Source organism: Equus przewalskii, chromosome 4 (genome assembly GCF_037783145.1).
Source record: "Equus przewalskii isolate Varuska chromosome 4, EquPr2, whole genome shotgun sequence".
NCBI lineage: Eukaryota > Metazoa > Chordata > Mammalia > Perissodactyla > Equidae > Equus > Equus przewalskii.
The window spans coordinates 99286896-99306975 of NC_091834.1; the positions used below are offsets into that span (position 1 = coordinate 99286896).

At 36.9% G+C, this 20080-nt stretch overlaps 1 protein-coding gene across 1 annotated transcript in view; it reads left to right on the forward strand.

Moving 5' to 3' along the window:
• The window catches only part of CNTNAP2 (contactin associated protein 2), a 1871069-nt gene that overhangs the window by 803333 nt on the left and 1047656 nt on the right, over positions 1–20080 (forward strand). The window lies entirely within an intron of this gene.

The window sequence follows — 20080 nt, forward strand, 5'->3', positions numbered from 1 at the left end:
GGTTGCAAAATTGCCCCCTGGTGATAACCACGTGTAGATGGTGCTTGTCACCTAGTAATTGGTTTGTTAGATTGTTAAGAACTATGAAATAAAGTAAACAGACACTTAGTAAGAATCAATTCAGTTTTCATTTAATCTATATGGCAGTGCTTGCTGTGTGGGGGTTATACTGTGCCTGCTGAGATTTCCATAGACTTTATATTGGTAAAAGCGATAGTCATGGTATTAAAATGCGTCCACAGACGGAGATCTCCTGCAGATGTACTGTAGATGGAAACACCACCAGATCACCTTATCACCATAAATATTGCAAAGAAAAAGGACTCCCTGAATTCTCATATATTTTTTCAGTGCTATTTTTGGAGAATCATGCAAAATTTCTTCTAAATTTTTTAAATATAGGCGGTTTTATTTTGATTAATTGCCAACTCATCATTCTTTTGCCATTAGTTATATCACCTTTTCAACTAGGATCAATTTGAATCTATATTCTTCTTTGGCTAATTTTACATTTTCTTTAATGTGAGTTTAAGTTTGGGATCAAGATAAGATTGGCTGGATCCTCCACATACCTTAGGCTGAGTATTATTTGTATGGTTGTTCCTTTGTATTGTGTGTTTGCCAATAGACAGTTAAAAACAATAGAAATATTATAGAATGTGCTTTACTAATAATCTGCGAATTCATATTGTTTCCATATACTCAGTTCCGATTTGAGAAACATTGACTTTAATGTATAGTATGAAAGCTGATTTTTCTCTAAAAGAGAGGAAATAAATAAGTGAAATGAAGCTTTGTCCTGCTTCTTAGTTTCCTTTTCAAAGGACTGCATGCCTCCTAGTTAAGGAAAGGAGGAGGGCTTGATTTTGCATTTTTAATAACACTCTCATTGATCATGTAACACCACAAAACACCGCATGACCTGGTGAATGTTCCATAATCCAAGTCAAATCTTTCCAGTCCACATAAAATACTATGCCTTCTTCCTCCTCTCTACCTCTCAGGACCATGATGAGAAATGAATGATATGATACAAGTGAATGCTCTTTGGATTTTGAGGGTAAAGTCACTGTATCATCTTTATCATATTTATTCAGAGATGTACATAGTGAGGCATAATATGTAGAGAGTATAGAATTATACTCTTATAGAGGTTCAAACAATTTCTTTTGTGGGCGATGCCATTAAGTTGGTTTGGCTGATGTTTTATTGCTTTAAATTGAACTGACCAAATCAAAGAGCTATTTGGATAACTCTAAGCAGCTTCAGTCTGGTTTAGATGATTCACTTAGTTTGTAATAATCTTGACCATGAAATTGATTTATATCACACACACACACACACACACACACACACACACACACACACACACATATATATAGGAAATTTGATCCCCCTTTTAGGGGGAAAGTAAAGAATAGGAATGCTCTTGACTGCGATCTTATTTCCCATGATATACTGGGATCACATTTCAAAATTAGTAAATTACTATTTCCATGCTTGCTTTTCAATGAAGGAAAAAAGAGGGTGATTTTGTTAACTGAACTACCATTTGTTTAGGTTAATTCTCACTAGTTTGAATCAGAACTCTATTTGCTAGGGAATATTGGATCTAGAAGCTGAGAAATGGCTGCACTTTACCGTTTCTGGCTTATATCTATAATGTTCTCACAATCCTGCTAAATAAGTGATGTTATTCCCACTTTGCAAATGGGAATACCAAAGTTTGAAGGAGTAAAGTAACATACCCGCATATCCAACATTGTCAGTCTAACTTCTGGTCTTTCATATTACTTCCTAAAGGCAGTACCAAACCAGAGCATAACAGATCCACACTGAGGACAGTAATAATATTTATTATCATTATTTATATAATCAGAGTATCCAGCATTTACTGAGCATTGACAATGTGTCAGATACTGTGCTAAGTGCCTTATGTAATGCTCTTAATACTACTACAACTTAGGAACTGTTATTGTCTCCATTTTACCAATAGAAAACTAAGGACTAAGGAAATTTTTATTTACTCATTCAACCAATGAGTGTAAACCCCAGAATAGTTAGGTATTTGTTTCTTTGTTTGCTTATTGATTGCCTATTCCCAAATGCTTCCAAAAGAACAACTGGGAAAGGAAAACGTGGATTTCTCTGTGTCTGACTAGAGCACAAGACAGCTAAAATAAAATTTTTCCTAAAAATAGTTTTTTGGAAGTTGTGATAAAAAAATGGTTGAATAAACTATGTTGTATACCCATTACAAAAAACTTGAAGAATTTTTAATGATAATAAAAACTCGTCATGATATAGTATTAGGTGAAGAAAAGCAGAATATAAGACTATTTATACAAAGCAGTATCTCTTACCAATTGGTAAAAACAAAAAGAAATTTAAATACAAAATACAAAAAAAAACCCCACCCAAATCAAAATATTAACCATATTTATGTCTGATATATGGTATCATGGATAGCTTCCGTTTTCTTTTACATACCTTTATGCCCTACTAATATCCTAGAACTGTACTACTATCTTTCAAAAATTACTATAATCACAACATAATTTTTAAATGTATACAAGATTTGAGTCCCAATGTACAAATTCAGATTGTGTGGAAGTTCTCATCCGTTTATCAATGATTTTAATTTCAAGCTCCCAACTTGATGTTCTTTGGGAGAATTTAATCTTAGTTGATCTCAGCATCATTCCATTACAGAGTCTTATTCAGTGTCGTTGTGTGCACACTTTATCTTTCCCAGAGACTGGCCCTAAGACTTACCAGCCCCCTGACCACACCCGCTCTTCTCCCAAACTCAGTGGCTCTCAGTTGCTTTTCCGATATGCCTGGGCACTTGAACCACTGGGAATCTGTTGCATGGTCCACCTATAAAACATTATCCTAAAGGACAACCAGTTCGTGTATTTGAAGGAAAATATAAAGCGAGATGAAGAAACTAGTTTACCTACTGTTCAGATGCTAATGATATAGTAATTCAAAAACTTCTTTTTATGATATGTATAAAACTAATATTACCCTAAAAAGTACCTTAAATCTATATTTAACTGATATGTGAAATGAAATATGAAAGTGTAATATCTCTATACTATTGTGATTTATATTTCAAAATTTATCTCTGAATGTTGTATAGAATGCTTAGATTAGTAATTTGAAGAATAAATATACTATTTATGATGAGAAAACAATATAAAAAAGCATATTCTTTAGGTCAGTAAGGGTAAAAAGCATATCTTGAGCAAAATGACACCTTGTTTCTACTTTAACCTATAAAATGTCAATTTTCAAATTAAATGATTTGTGTTTTCATGTATGTGTAAGATTGCGCAGAGCCATGGGTGATTTCGTGTGTCATCGACTTGTTCCGAATCCATCTGCAGACCTTTGCTTCACAATTTCCCTCTTTAGTTTTGAGCGCAGTGAGTATGTGTAGGGATTGTTTGTGTTCACCACATTTTGGAGTGTAACATTATCCTTTTGGATAAGCAATATGATATAAGGAAAGGAGATGGCTCTTTGGGTTTCTATCTAAACTAAATGGCACATTTATTTAATGGATGATTTGAGATGGTTGCTTAAGCTTTCCAAATCCCCATTTCTGCCACCTCAAAATGGGAGTAATAATGCTTACTCCATAGATTTGTCATGGGGATTAAATGAGATAATAAATGTAAAGTGCTTAACACAATGGCTGACTCATAAATATTAGCCGTTATTATTATTGGCACTGTTGTTCACATTTCCTAGTTCTTTTTGGTAGCACATTGGATTATTTAGTAACTGTTTATTTATTTTTTTATACTTTCAGCTTCGAGATAAATTTTATTATCCAGCATCTGTTCTTAACCTCATAAGAAAACATGCTTTACACATTAATTTTGCAACAAAAATGAGGTTTTAATGCTCATACAGAATCATAATCATTTTCTAGAAGGAGCTGCCTTCATATCAAAACATAATTTCCAGGACTTACTGAAGAGGTTCTCTGAAATGATTGATGTTAAAGAAGGGCAGAAACAGGAGTCATGGAGACAGAAAATATTTAGAGGTGGCAGGCGTCTTGGATATTATCTCGTTCAGCCCCTAAGTTTGCAGATGAGGAACTAAAACCTCCTTGAAAGAGATAAAATAGCTCTTTCTGAGACCAACCCATGAGGAACTAGTGGCAGAACTATACTGGACTTGTTTTAGTACTTAGTCCAATCCTCTTCTGTTGTATCACAGCAAGAGTAACGTGCACATCTTCATTTCTAGTAGAATTCAATCGGTGTGTGGGTGTTGGGCCCAAACATTCTGCCTTGTATGTAGTAGCTACTATTGAAATATTTTTGAAAGAAAGAATCTTTGTTTTATCTATCAAACATATAGAAAGTTTGTAAAACATAAATAATTGCTCAACAGTTTACACTAAAGGATAATTATGCAACCACAGGTATAGCATACAATTGGGCTCCTGTGCACACACAGGAATTTTATTGACACTTAGTTAAGGGTGAGGAGCCAATGAAAATCTCAGATTTTCTGGCAAACAAAAAGATTGTTGCATGCCCAATGAAATAATGAAGGGATATATTGAGCCCATGCTTAAGCTACCTTGAAATAATGAATCAATTCATATGGGAATCAGTAAAGGAAGGCAAAAAAATCTAACCATTAATATTCAGTTCACCATAAGGAATTAAAAACAGGAATATCTGCACAGAACACTTTAAGCTCAGTAAATCAGTGCCATCAAAATTATTATGAAAATTACGCTTCTCAAGTCACAATTTCAATTTCTCAGATTATTTGTGTGATCATTTAACTGCATAGGAGAGTAAGGGTGTGCAATTTGGCTAAGAATTACAGTAACTGTCAACAAAGAAAGGTGTAAAGAGGGAAACGTGAGAGATGGAAAGAAAAAGAGAAGGAAACGTTAAAATTAATACAAAATGTATGTTTGCTAGTAACACTGTCCTCAATCTTTAGCAAATGTCCTTTAGTGATTTAAAATATAGAACTTAAGTCTTTTGAAATGACATGTTAAAGTAGAATACTAGGGACCGTCCTGGTTGTGTAGTGGTTAAGTTTGAGGGTGCCACTTCGGCGGCCCAGAGTTCCCGGTTCAGATCCCAGGTGCGGACCTACCCATTACTTAACAAGACATGCTGTGGCAGGCGTCCCACATATAAAATAGAGAAAGATGGGCACTGATGTTAGCTCAGGGCCAATTTTCCTTAGCAAAAAAGAAGAGGATTGGCAGCGGATGTTAGCTGACGGCTAATCTTCCTAAAAAAAAAAAAAAGTAGCAATAGTAATCTTCTTTATATTGAAATGCTGACTTACCATGAACATGTTATTTAATGTATCATTTTCATTCTTAATTTTGGATGCTTTTTAGTAATAATGTATTGAGTGAACATTAACAAAGGATTATTAAAATTCTAATGTCAACCAAATTGATATATCAGAATTCTCAGGACAAATAGTTGATAAAATTATTCCACCCATTGTGAAAAAGAAAAAATAATACACACACAGACACACACACATAGCATGCTTCTGAGCAGTCTGTATTCCACCATAAAAACCTCTCCACCTTATAACAAGAGGAGATTTGTTGTTAAAAGGGTAGCATCTCCACTGCTAAATGATGTGGAAGGATGCTCTGACCGACCACACCATTCTGTATAGATTTGACATTTTCCCTGTGCTTTGCATGGCGTTCTTCACAGAAGGTGAGTGTTGCTTGGATTCTCTTGAATGCACACGTGCCACCTTTCTCTCCTCCCCGACCCTCTTACCCATCTCCAGCCAGCAGTGCTTATAGTATACTTTTCCATAAATAGTTAAAAAATATCCAATTAATCAAAGAGGAGCCTATTAAATGTCAAAATATCTCCAAATAAAAAAAAAAATGAAGAACGATCTGTAATGAATGTAAAGTTCTTCTGTCTTCAATGTATCTGTATCTAACAAATCCTTTCTTAGAAATTGTTATAATCTTTGCGTTTGACTGACTTATTTTAATCTAGAAAAAGCCACAATGTTTGTAACTACAACTCTTTAAAATCCCACATCAATTCTGCAAAATTTCCAGAGCTAAATTCCTCGTAAAGTAAGCCTATGGAAATGTTTGATCTGCCCAAATGGAAAATAAAATACTGAACCCTTGCATGTCTCTGTAATTAAGTAAATCTGACCTATGTAATTTTTTCTTCTACTTTCTGCTTCCTGTAGAAAAGCTTGTAGATGAGATTGAATTTAAAAGCACAAAATGAGGGGTCGGCCCGGTGGCGCAGTGATTAAGTGCGCACATTCCGCTTCGGCGGCCCGGGTTCACCGGTTCGGATCCCGGGTGCGGACATGGCACCGCTTGGCACGCCATGCTGTGGTAGGCGTCCCACATATAAAGCAGAGGAAGATGGGCACGGATGTTAGCTCAGGGCCAGTCTCCCTCAGCAAAAAGAGGAGGATTGGCGGCAGATGTTAGCTCAGGGTTAGTCTTCCTCAAAGAAAAAACCCCAAACCAAAACAACAACAACAAAAGAAAATAAAAGCACAAAAGGAGAGGAAACCTGTTCTCATCTAGAGTCTTGTCCAAACCCCAGCTGTTTCTTACTAACTATGAAGCCCTGGACAGGTCATTGATTATTTCTGAAATCAATTTCCTATTTGTAAGGTGAATATGAGAATTTCTGTTCTTTAATATTGTGAGTATTAATTAAAGAGTTTAATAGAAAATGTCTTGTTCATAGTGATTGTTAAATAAATGGAAAGCATTTGAATCTTCACTTGAAGAGCAATTTGTGTTCTAAGTCAAGAAATATATTGCTTAAGAATGATATCAAACTGACCTAAGACAATGTGATCTAAGTATGAGCCTATGAGTTCCAACTATTAAAGAAATTGAGGAAGTGAAAATCTTATATAAAATTTAGGATGATCTTTACCGACTCTGGTTTAACCACTAGATAAGAGAAATCCAGAGAGGCTGCAATTTTATTGTTTGCAACTAGGTGGTTTATGGGAGACACAAAATTGAACCTACAAGTCTGCCAAGGGATAAATTTTCCCCTTTTATCTATCATTTTTATGTTCATTTTGCCCCTTATCATATAATTTCATGAGGAGTTAATTATACTCTATTAGTATATTCTCCAAGTATACTATCAATTTCTTGAAGACATGAACCGTTTCTTATACAGCATTTCTATCCTTCTCAGCAACCAAAAATATACCTTGCACAAAGCAGGTACTAATTTTTCAGTTGATTTTTTTAAAGGTGGAAATGATTAGAAATATATTTCTGATTTCATTTAGATTTTAGTGGATATTAAAGTCAGGAGTTTTCAAGAAAATGGAGAAAGTGGTCATAATCTATTATGATCTATTTTTTTTATATCTATCTGCTTTCCAAATTCTAAGGCAAAATTAAGGTGGGAAAGGTAGTTTTGTAGGCGAGCACATTACAAGTTAATTCAGAGTTCTAAGAGCAAAAATTCGACATCTGCAGCTAGAGCTTGATGTACAAATATTCTAAGGCAATAAAGGTCACATCGACCTATCATTTGAGTAGAGGAGAGTAAAAAAATCTTCTCAATGATCCTTAACAATTCTTTAAACCAAACTAAAGATGTCTGTAGACTAACTTTTAGCAGATCATTGACAATTCCCTTCAGTGCTGTTACCAGTAAAGCAAGAGATTAGAGGATTTAAAAATCTGTGTTTAGATGCCAAAACCAGGGTGAGAACGATGCAGGACACAGCAGGTAGCTGCCTCTCAGTGCTCGCAGTCAAATGAAGTCGCCTTATTGATGGGCTTCCCTTATTTTAAAACTGAACAGTATATCATGTTGGAACTGTTTTTGCCTTGTAGATATGTTTGGTAAAACTTTTTGACCTATTGGGTTTTATAAATTTTATTTAAACATTATAGGAGAATCTGAGTTTCCTAAAATTTCTTGCTGTGATCAGTCCCAATTAAAGACTAATAAGTACCTGTGTTCTCACAGAGTCCAACTAGTTTTTCTCATTGAGAAACTGAATTTGAGCAGAGCGCATAACCTCATAGTAGTGAGAGAACAGTCAAGATGAAAAATATTGAAATAAATAATTAAATAGGTTCACTCTCCCTAACATCAACCATGGTGAGTACTTATTTCCTTTTTTATTTAGAAGACCACATGTTAGACCAGATATACTGGAGGCCAATAACTGCATGTTACTATTATAAAGAATGGTATTTTATCACAATTCTTTTTGGTTCCTATGCTACAATATTTATGATGTAACAGTGACAGTCAAAAAACTAGTCCGTCCTCCGTAATTCATGTGTCCACAAAAAAAGAGATAATCTAAGGTCTCTCTAGAATACACGTCTTAGATCTAAGAGGTACTACGTCACTTTGAGGTCAATGTGACATTAATTACTTAGTCTTTGAACTTCAGCTTCCTCATCCTTCAAGATGAAAGAAAAAGAAAAAGATTCTTCACTGCTAAAAAGAGAATAATTGAAACCAACATTATTTTATTTTATTATTATCTTTAATTTAGCAACCTAAAGTAACATATTTTTTCATCTTTACTGAGGTATAATTGACAAATTAAAATTGTATATATTTAAGATAGACAATTTGATGTTTTGATATATGTATACACTGTGAAATAGTCAACACAAGCTAGTTAACATATATTTTAGATCAGTTGTGAAGTATTCCCAGCTCAGTGCCAAGCTCATCCAATGCCTTCACTACACTTCAGGTTCTTCTCCTTTTCCATTCTGTGTTAGTTTCCTATGCTGCATAACAAATTACTACAAAAGTGGCTTAAAGCAACACACATTTATTATTTTACCATTCCCATGGATCAGACGTCTGGGTATGGCTTAACTGAGTCCTTTGCTCCAAGTCTCACAACACCGCAGTCAAGCTGTTAGCCTACACTGTGGGGTTCTCCTCTGAGACTGGGGGTTCTCTTCCAAGCTCGAGGACTGTTGGCAGAAACCATTTCCTTCCAGCTGTAGAGCCCATGGTGGCTTGCTTGTTTGGGACAGCAGGAGAGGGAGAGTCTCGATGGCCTCAACTCTCTCATCTTTAGACCCTCTTTTAAAGGCCTCACCTGCTTACATCAGGCCCCCTCAGGATGGTCACCTTTTTGGGTAACGTAAAATCAGCTGATTAGGGACCTGTGATGGTCAGTTATTTGTGTCTACTTGGCTTAGCTTCAGGTCCTCAGTTTGTTTAATCAAACATGAATCTGGTGTTGCTGTAAAGGTTTTTATAGAGGTGATTAACCTCCATAGTAAAGTGACTTTAGGTAAAGGAGATAATCTACAATAATCTGGGTGGTCCTGATCTCATCAATTGGAAGGGCTTAGAGGAGAACCGAGAAAGAAGAAATTCTGCCTGTGGACAGGATTCTGCCCAAGAATCCAGTCTACTCTTCCTGAGGGATTATCCTACAGATGTCGGACTTGACTAGCCAGACTCCATATCTCATAAGCCAATTCCTTGAAATAAATCTGTTAATGCACATGTGTCCTTCTTGTTCTGTTTCTCTAGTGGCTCCCTGACTCATGCAAGACCTTACTAACAGGTTCAGAATCCCCTCACTTTGCCATATAGCATGACCTAATCAGAAGACTGAATCCATCACCTTCACAGGTCCTACCCACACTCAAGTAGAGGAACTTATCGAGTCATGTGCACCAGACCCAGGGAATCCTGGGGTCATCTCAGAATTCTGCCATCCACACATTCTCCAACTATGTAGTTTTTCTTTCTGTTCAATGGGGAGCAAACGGTAGGACTTTCTGGGATGGGAGAGTGCAAATAGTTGTAGGGAAAGGGAGAGATCACAAGAATAATGAAATTAAAGTTCGATGCAGCATGCAATTTGAACAAATGATATACAACTTGCATCCATGTTGATAATTACAGACCTAGTACCCCAAAACTTTTTAGTTGCAAATCTAAAAGTTTGCATACTCTTGTTCTCTGTAGTATTTAGAGCAGGGCTGTCCAATAGAACTTTCTGTGGGGGAGGAAATATTCTGTATCTGCATCATCTAATACAGGAGCCACAGCCTTATGTAGCTATAGAACACTTGAAATGTGAGTAGTGTGATTGAGAAACTGAATTTTTTCTTTTATTTAAGTTTAGCCATTTGAAATTTAAGTTTAAGTAACCAGATGCAGCATTAGAGCAGCTCCAGAGGAACAATTTACTGTCACAGCTGCATGTCGTAGGAACCTGGACACCTTTGGCTTTAAATAAGACCTGTGATTTGTCTGAATTTCCAGCATTTGTTTTATTAATGTGAACTCAGTAAACAAATTACCTGAAAATCTCTTTTAACCTGAAATGACATAGACTAGTTCCTTACTGTGCTCTTTGCTTATTGTGATTCCATGTACTTTGTTTTCTGCTTTAAAGAAAGTCTGCTGTGCCTAGCTGCAACTGGAGACAGAAATTAAGTACATGACATAGTCTCTTTTCACATGGAAATTACAGTCTTTTGAGCAGGACTAGATTCATCTGAAACAATCAAATAAAAATGTAAGCAGGCATAAATGCAGAAGCAGAACAAGCGTGTTGTTGGGGGAGATGACATCTCCAGTATCGGGTGATTCAGCCTATCAGTTCTTCTGTACCTAAAATAGGCGTGAACAGCCCATCTCAAGGTTTGAATATCCTAAGAAATGTCACCACATTAACTTCACCTATCAATGGATCACTGTTTTGGGAATTCTGAGATTCCCAGCCAAGAGTCTAGCCGGATGCTAGGCTCTGGAGAGCTCAGAGGGGCTGTTACCACAGCTGATCTGACATAGAGACCTCCCAGTGTTGGGACTTGTAGCCTTTGATTTCCACAAAGCCCACCTGTGGTTCTACCCTAAGATAAAACCCCAGAGAATTTAAGGACTTTGCATTTGTCCTTAAAATGGAAGAGTCATGTAGTCTTGCCAGGGAGTATAGGCAGCAAGGATGCAAGGGTTGAGAAGGATGATGAGGGCTCCATGCTTTTGTTCTCTTCTTAGAGCCAGGATTACATAGCAGGCCACTTTAACTAGCCTATACCAATTTCTCTTGAATGTACTCCTGTTGGGGGCTGAAGAACAAAAGGAATTGTGAGAAAAGGATTCTCATTTAGGAAGGATTTACATCAGAACACAGCAATGTAAAATTAAATAATGGACATTTCTGTTTTCAAAGGAAACCTAACCAAAGGAAATTTACCTTTAGTTGTGTGTGTGTGTGTGTGTGTGTGTGTGTTTCCTCATGCCCAGGCCCTGGGTGTATGACTCAGCCCATCTTTTCTCCCAGGGCCTCATTATATCTCCCTACATGTCTTCATCTCTCTGGGATCCTGCTCTGCCTCCTCCAGCTGTTCCATCATAGCCACATGCCTTTCATTTTTCTAACTGATGCTCTGGGGCCTATCATTTCATCTGCAAATGGCCCATCAAAGTGTTTAGTTAAATTTTTTTCATAAGAAAAATTTTCCAGCAATGTTCTAAAATAGTGGATTGTCCTTCTTTCTAAGAAGTAATTAGGTGATAAGGCCAAAGTTATACAGTTAACAGGTAGCAAGCACGTTATCCTGAATAAAGGATGTACACAATTCTGCAACCATGCTCTGTGGGAACAACAGCAGGACTCCCCTGTGCATCATTCAACAAGCAGGAAACGCATCCGTCTACTGTACCATTTATATCATGCTTTAATTATCTCTCTACATGACTGCAATCCCCAAATATGTAATGAGCTTCTGATGGGAGAAAACATTCCATATCAATTTTTGTAACCCCAGGCCCTAGTATGCCTCCTGGCACCTAATTACAGCAATCAATAAATACTTAATAAGTTCATCATTCATTTAAAAAATATTTGCTGGCCATATATGAGAAAGTAATACTTAAGCTGAGATCTGAAAAATGAGTAAGAACGGGACATGTGAAATAGAAGGCAAGGGTAGCTGGGCTAAGGAAGAGGCATGGAATACATGAACTAGTGAGTTAATGGATGAATGAAAATACTGGTGTGTATAGTACCAGGCAGAGGACTAAACGTATTTTGTTTTGGGTCATTCTTGGAAGTTCTGGACATTTGTATCAAGAACTTTTGTTTGGTCATAATAATATCCATTTATTCAATAAAACTTTCTAGAACCAACATGTGCTAGGAACTGGGGACATATCCATGGGGTTATGGTAGGGAGGAAAACCAGTCTCTGCCTTCACAGGGGAGAGTGACATTGAAGAACTGTGCAATGGAGGTACCGTTCCAACTGTGCTGATTCTAGAAAGTGGTGGTGCTCTGAGGGTAATAGATGCCAATGGAGATGTGACTTCACTAGGAAGCTAGGGGAAAATTTCCCTTATGAAGTCATGGTTGGGTTGAACTTTGGAGGTGGCTGAAGATAGGAGCAAGGCGATGTTCCAGGTAGATAAAAGAGCATATACAAACTCCCAGGGGCAGAAAGGGAAGACTGGCATGGCTGTAGCACAGAAAGTGTTTGATATGAAATGAGGCTGGAGAGTTGGGAAGATCCTGACACATGATTTTATAAGCAATGTAACTGATTTTTTTTTTTTTTTCTATTAGAAGGCCAAAGGAATGCCACTGAAGTATCTTAAGCCGAAAGTTTGTGTGTATTGGGAGTGATGGGGATGGGCAAAGTATAAGATCATCATATCTGTTTTGTGTAAGCCTAGCTCTGGCCACAGTGTAGAGGACAAGTCTGAGAGCAGCTGGTGAAGACTCGGGGACAGCTGTGATTATAGTCCAGGTGAGAGATGGCAGCTTAGACTGGGATGGTGGTAGCAGAGTGGGAATAAGTAGAAGGATTTAAGAGATATTAGAAGGTAAACTCTACAGGACTTGGTGATGGATTGAATCTGGGCCGTGGTGGAAGAAAGTGCTGAGAATACTCCTATGTGTCTGTCTGGTCTTACCAGCTGTTGGGCAATGCCAGGCCCAGAAGTAGAGGCTGTTGGGAGAGGATCTGGTTTAAAGGAAGTATCGTGAGTTTGCTTTTTTAAATGTTGAATTTGAAGTGTGTTTACAGCATCCACAAGGTGTCTAGTGGACAACTGAATAATAAAGGACTCAAGAACTCAGTGTCGATAGAGCTAGAGACACTTTGCGGTTGAGCTCTGCAAAGGGAAGGTAATTGAAGCCCTATTTGGATGAGGTTACCTAGGGTGTGCGTATAGTGTGAGAAGAGCAGAGCGTCCAAGACCGAGTCTTGAGAACTCCAAAATCTAAGGGCTGAGTAATAGAATGCAAGCTTCAAAGGAGTCAGAGAATGAATGGCAGGTACATCAGGGGAAATCCCAAGAGGAATATGACAAGAAAGCATGCCAGGAAGATGGAAATGGGCACCAGTCATGAATGCTAAGACATCATGTAAGGTGAGGACTAAAACAGTGACCGTTAAATTAGTAAAATTGAAGTTGATGGTGACCTCAGCATGAATAGCTTATTGAAGTTATGGAAATTGAAATCAGAGTGACATGACTTAAGGAGTGTGTGAGTTTAGGAGATTGAGTCAGAAAGCATAGAGTGACATTTCCAAACTAAACAGAGCATCATATAATAGACTAAAAACCAGGCAGTTAATTTGTTCTCTTGGACAAGTTTGCCTTTGGAATCAAGGTGGTAAATTAAATTAACTTTTTATTATTTCTTAGTTTATGATTATTTAGTAGCTATTCCATTCTATAAAATTTACTTCATTCTGTTCACCCTGGATGAAGAACCTGAGATAGAATCCAAAATATTTGGTGGCATCCCCCCAAAACTACCATGTTTCCCTGAAAATCATTCTACTTTCCTTCTTTTGTTGTTTCTGGAGATCTCCATCTGCTCCTCCGTTTATCAGCTGCCTGATAGTCTTGGATGGTGCACTTGGTTGGCCTAAAGTATGGGTTTAAACAGACAAATAATAACATTCCCTTTACCCCTTTACAGATGATGCGTATCATTTGGCTACAAAAAATTATTTCCTCATTTCTTCCTGTCTGAGTATGGCCCTGCCAACAACCCATCTTTTCCTCACCATCCTCATCTCCATTAAATACTTTCTCCTACCTTTTCTATTTGTGTGGCTGGCCAACTGACATTTAAAAATATGTAAACAGTAGTCCCATGCATTGATTAGCATCACTTCATGTTCATAATTTAAGAGCCCCATCAGATATAGAAAATTTTCTTTTTTATCCTTCCTTCTTTCCAGATACCTTATATGGTAACTTTTATAAATAGATTGAATATGAATAAAAATCATATTTTTTATGCAAGTGCCAGTGAAACTGGATAGATCAAAATGCAAGTCAAATTAAACATCAAAATTGTTCTTTATAATGATATTATTATGTTCCCTTGAAATAAAATTACATCATGGATCAGGAGGTTTGTGTTTTGCCTTTTTTTGTTAATAAATTTCTATTGAAGGTAAGATTGCAGCCAAGAATTCTCAAACCTGTAAATGTGAGATTTCAAAGCTTGAACTATTATAGTAGCTGTGGTTGACACATCTAAAGATGTTTTGCTCCTTCTGGAGCATTCTTTTTTTCTTATATCTGAAGGCACTACATTTATAACCAAGCTATTTGGGGTCACACATGTTGGATGTGCATTAAATTGAGACTGAGATATGGACTCCTGGTTCATTTTAGGAAGTTGACAGATGCCTTACGTTTACACAGTAATGCTGTCCTCTGTTGAATATAGGCAAGTTTTAAAATGATCCTACACAGTTATAAAACTTCAAAGTTGACCATAGCAGAAATTGTAATATGTGGGAATAAAAATCCACTCATAAATCTTATTTTAAATGTAAATGCTCCATTTATGTAAATCAATATGTATTTTGTGCAGGTAAGCAATATTTGATTGCACATTTGACTGGAATTGCTGGGTGAGAGGTGTCATTATCCTATTCTTGTCCCACGCGTCCTTTTAACCTAAGCTCTGGGTTCTCTTCACACCACATGACTTCCACTTCCTTTGCTTTTATGTGCCCATTTACCTAAAACTTTAAAAATTTCCATGACAGGTGGTTGCGTGAAGTGCAGACTAGATTATAATGCATTTCACCTCCAAGCTCCGCCCAGCACAAAAGCTTTACCACTAAGAATTCTGACACTTCTTACCTTGTTGGGTAATACTGTGAAAATTAGTAAGATCATGTGCATAAAGCATTTCAGATTAATAGTAATAGTAGCATATGAATGCAGGAAATATCATAAAGTTTTTACCATGATCTTGTTAAGTGAATACATTTCTAATGAAATCAGTTGTGACTTTCAAAGCAATTTTGAATCGACTGCATTTTTAATCGTGAAAAAAGCATGTGATTTTTAAATAATAAAAAAAATTAAACTAAACCAAAAATTTCTGAATGTTCTTCCTTGTAACTTCTCTCTGCCAGTGTAAATTTCATTAATATTGTGGGTGATGGCAATGAATAATATACAATATTTAGACTGTTTATATTTTTTACTTTAATAGAAGTTCTGGCTTTACTACAGAAAAGAATGCAAGATTTATAATTTAAAAAACAAGAATAAGAAGAAAAACAGCGCTGTCGAGGTCAAATTAACTATTTGCATTTTAAAATAGCTAGTTCTCTTCTAATGGCAGATACTGCGAATGTACAGCAATAACCGTCAGCTGGCAAATAAGGAGCATCAGATTAGTTTCCTGAGTTTCTTTAAAACACAACTGCTTCTTTTTCTTCCAATGATACTTCTGGCATTAGAGCTTTTAATTGAATTACTTAGAAAATATTTTTACATTCAGGTTCTTACAATAACAAAACCACTTTCAATTTGAGAAAATAGAGTATTTCCTTAACTAATTTCTATTCATTGTTTTCCAACTTAGCCCTATTGTTTCTGTAGCTCTGATTTTAATCTCTCTTCTTTCTTTAATGAAACAACCTATTGTTTTACAAGATTTATTTTTCTCCTTTGTTGCTTTATAAAGGTAACCTGCATTTGGATCTTCAGTTGTATAATGACAGGCGGCCTTAATTCCTTGGGTGTTTGAAGAAAGCAAATGCGCTTGTGAGGAACTGTACATGCTTTGTTTTTCATTTGCACATTTTATTCAGTGAAAACAAAAGATGGGCTTGTGATTATTTTCCCCTAATTTCACAAAAGGAAAAGGCTCAAAGCAGCAGTGGTGATGGGCAAGTTCATACTGTTAGGCTGAAGCAAAATCCCCATATTTCCCGAAACTCAATCTAATAGCAAAACATTCTCTCTTTTTCCAGTCTTTTACCATTATTGTCAGTGGATACATATCAAATGCATGTATGTCTGCAGTTTCCATTTGGGCTACTGTCTAGCTAGGCTCCGCAGTGTAAAGGTTGAGGGCAAAAGTACCCTGGAGCAGACTAGTTTCAACTCCCAGCCCTGCCATTTTTTAGCTGCTTTGGCAATTTGCTTAATTTCTCTGTGCCTCAGTTCTCTCAACTGTAGAATGGGAATAATAGTCCCAAATTATAGAGTTATTATCAGTATTAGATAAATTAGCATCTGCAAAGGTCCTGGAACATATAACAAGTGCTATACAAATGTAAAATATATACAATTAAAATCTGGCTCTAACATACACAGGTTAGAGATAGAGAAATGGGTACAGACAGGAACCTATCACTTTGTTCATTCCTATTATTAGCCTCCATATCCGCAGGCCTCTTGTCATCCACAAACAGGGGATATTAAGTGCCTCATTCCTCTTGCCCACAATATCTGCTTTTCCTTTCTTCCTTTCTTCCTTTCTTCAAGGCGTGCTAAACATTTTAAATGATACTTACATTTTTCTCCGTTGTACTCGGCATAGTTAGGTAAATCGACACATTTTATCATCAGTGCAGAGTGAAGAGAGAGCAACGCATCTAAGATTTCACCTCTGCTGCAAAGCGTCCTCTGAAAGAATTACATTGGTGAGGAAAATAACACTGCCAGTGCCAACTGTACCTGACAAACCCTTGGCAGTTGACTTTCTGTGAAAGAGTTAAGCATGTTGCTGTATCAAATATTCAGTTACTCATTAATTAAAGTAGAACAAATTCAATATTTTTTTATTCAGCAGATTAACCAAAACCCACCATGTTTGCAATTTATATTCATCCTGTAAACGGCATATGCATTAAACATTTCCATCTGGAGCCCCGATGATTGTTTTTCTCTCATCTCATGCTTGATAAGCTGTTACTGATTAGACAGGGAATTCTGAAGCTGTTGAAAGCACAGATTTTTTAAAGTTCTATCACCTTGGTGTTCTCTACTTCTTAACAGATCTTGCTTGATGTCTGCAGGTTCTGTTTTGGCTGCAATCCAGATAGAAGCTATAGGTCCCATGGCCATGATGGTTTAGCACAGACAACCTTATTCTTGTCTCCCTACTTTTCATCTTTAAAAAAATGCTTCATTATCTAGTCTAATTTATAATGTATCTTCTTTCTTCTTTACTTGTTTCATTTGATTTGATGCTAAACCTTAATTTACTCTGTGCTGTCCTCTGTAATAAAACATAACCAGCGTATTTTGATGCATACTATTTTCTAGGCATTGTTCTAAAGACTTTGCATGTTTTGACTCATTTAATCCTCACTAACTGTGGTAGGAGGTAGACATTATGTTTTTCCCTTTTAATAGATGAAGAAACTGAGACCACAAGGAGGTTGAATAATGTCCTCAAGATCCAACAGCTAGGAAGGAGCAGAGCTCAGCATGAATTCAGACACTCTAATTCCAGGGCGAGTGCTTCCAGCCCCCACACTGTGGGCCTCCCAGAGCTGACTGTTCATCCCTCAACTAGTAGGATATGCACTTTGAGATGTAGCTCCAGTGAAAAACTCATATTCAAAAGAGCCACCGTCTTAGCAGGACTGACTTAGACTGACTTTTTGGTTACTTTATAGGAGTCATTTGGTGGACAAAAAATGGAGTATAGTCTGTGTGACAATAATAAAAGCAATAGCAACATCAAACACAACAACAACTACACAGCTTCTGTTTTTTGGAATCACCATCTGTTTCTCCTTTCACATACAGCATCTGTAACCCCTGATGATTACCCTCATGTGTCATCAGCACCACATGTATTTTACACGTTTTTCAAACACAGGCTCAGAAAAGTGATATTTCTTGTAAAAGACCACAATGTTAGTGAGTAGCAGAATCAGAATTCCAATTCTAGTTCATTTTGTCCATAGCTATATGCTTTATTTGCTATTAGTTGGTTATTTAGAACACATTAGCCTAAAAAAAAGGTCTGATGGACATGACATTCACCCAGCTAGAAGTCAATCCTTCCAAACAGAAAGTGGCTGATGTTATAACTGGATCGCTCCCTGTCTCTTCTTGTATGATATGAACTTGATCCTTTGCATTTGTGAATATTCCAAAAATCACCGTGTCAGCTATGTCTGGAGGCAATTTGGATAAGAGGATGAAGGTTTCAAGGTAATCCCCTATTGTGGAAACATTGGAATGATTATTTAAGAGAAACACTTATTAGTTGTTCCAAAGGTACATAGATTTTTTCTCTTTGTACTTTACATCTGGATTATACATCTTATTTATCTTTGTACCCCCAGCATCGTGGCCCACATATAGAAGGAACTTAATAAATGTTGATTAATTGAATAGATTAGTCAATGCATTGCGAAAGAATAGAAAAAAATCACCTTTGTGGCTATAGTGGGTCTCCCTAGAGTCAGCAACTGCAATTAAAAGACAGTTGTGTCTAAAAACGTTTACTTTTCAACTAGTATGCTATGTTGAGTGTAGTTTTATGGTAGCGTAGAGTGGTGTATCTTTGCATCATTTAAGTTCTGAACTATTTCTTATTTTTCTGCCTCATGTCAATGAGTGATCACGATCTTGCTATTTGGTTTCTAGTCAATTCAAGCACCTTCCATCTCCCTAGCTTTTCGAGCCTCCTCACCCATAGGCAAGGGCTGACTGGCTAAGGATGCCAAAAGGTCAGAAAGAGTGAAGGGATACAAATGAAAGTTAAACTAACTTGAGAGTTACCCATAACATTTTTAACTTCCTCTTGTATATTAAACAAACCCTTAAATTATATTTCATGTGAAATCAATGTAGTATATATTCAACAAAATATGATTTCTGAATTTCTGTCCTCAAGGGTTGTGTAATCTGGTGGAAAAGACAGTAATATTATATATTATACACACTATAATGCTACGATTTAAGGACTCTAAGGTGTGATATTCACAAAGAAACAGTTTTCATGGTGTCAGGCAGTGCTCTATAATCAGATGATAGTTGAACTGCACCTGAATGAATGACTACAAACTAACGAAAAAGTATATCCATATTGTCTCATTGTCCCTCATCAGCTTCTATAGGATTCCAATAGGATTCCATATAGGATTCTGTTGGGACCTGGAAATGGCCACCCCAAGATATGTCTCTTTGGCATGAGGATTATTTGAGGCTGGTTTCTTTGCAGACAGGAAAGCAACTGAAAAGTAGAATTTACTTACCCTTTGTAAGAGACATTTACATTGTAAAGGAACTCTCCATCTGTAAAGATACTCCCTCTGGACCAGGAAGAAGGGGATGACCTTCTCTCTAGAAACTCTTAATCAATGCCAAAGGCAAGGACTTAAATCTGCATTTGTTTATTGTGCTAGTCTGGTAACCTCCTGTATCTGACTTCCCTCCCACTCCCAACGTTGGCGTTTCCTTCAGGATTAAGCATCTTTCCTTAGGCTAGGAACTGATTGCTGCGCTCACCTGAGACCACCCAGCTCAAGACAATAGACTTGCCTCCTGTTACGCCCGCCGAGATAGCAGACCCAGTACCTGCTGTGTCCATCAAGCGCTGTGCCACCAGGACAATCTTGTGACTATTGTGGGAGGAACATTTCAATCATATGTGAAATACCCTGTTTGGGGGTATATAACCACTCTGTGCACCCCACTTCTTTGGTGCCCTTTCTTCTTTTGGGAAGAAAGGCCCCAGGCCATGGTCCTCATAAAGCTTTGTTTAATTTTCTCTTGCTATTCTGTCTCATGTGAATTTAATTCGTTCTCCG